This window comes from Castanea sativa, chromosome 3, assembly GCF_040712315.1.
Source record: "Castanea sativa cultivar Marrone di Chiusa Pesio chromosome 3, ASM4071231v1".
Lineage (NCBI taxonomy): Eukaryota > Viridiplantae > Streptophyta > Magnoliopsida > Fagales > Fagaceae > Castanea > Castanea sativa.
The window spans coordinates 21,840,085-21,840,724 of NC_134015.1; positions in this window are offsets into that span (position 1 = coordinate 21,840,085).

Consider the following 640-nt stretch of genomic DNA (forward strand, 5'->3'; position numbering starts at 1 on the left):
CTTTGCCCTAACGCCCGAAGACACACTAGCACGGGTCATACTTCGAGTTGGCTCAAACGTTAGGGGATGAATTCCTCCTGGGTTTGCTTCCGAACTATCACTGGAAGAGCTAGCATTACCCTTACGTCTCCGTTTCTTACTATCCACGCGCTTGCGTAAGTACGCTATCTCAGATTGCATCTGTCGCAATACATCGTCGCGAGACATATGCCCCTCAGTTAACGATCGTTGCTCAGCCCCCTGACCACCATCATATGCCTTCACCACCCCCGAAGTATGTCCTTTCCCCTTGTCATGCTGGAGACTTACAACTACGTCCCTGCTTCGTGAACTCACTGACTCTTCCCCCTCCAGATACACCTCCGCCATACACTTCTAAATGGAATATGCTACGCTGTTGTTGTTCCCACAGACGGCGCCAATTGTAAGGACCAAAAACTCATAAAACCAACTTAAAAACGTTTCTGCTGCTTTATTCACTTAAAAGTCCTCATACAATACATTTGGTAGAGAGGGTTCAACAACAAAAAGCCCCTTTCTATAATGTTCCGAGCTCTATTTATTTATACTATTTGCTCTTTTCATCATGGCCTACACCTCACAATCTACTATGTTTTTCCTTCGACACTGTCTGTCGGTA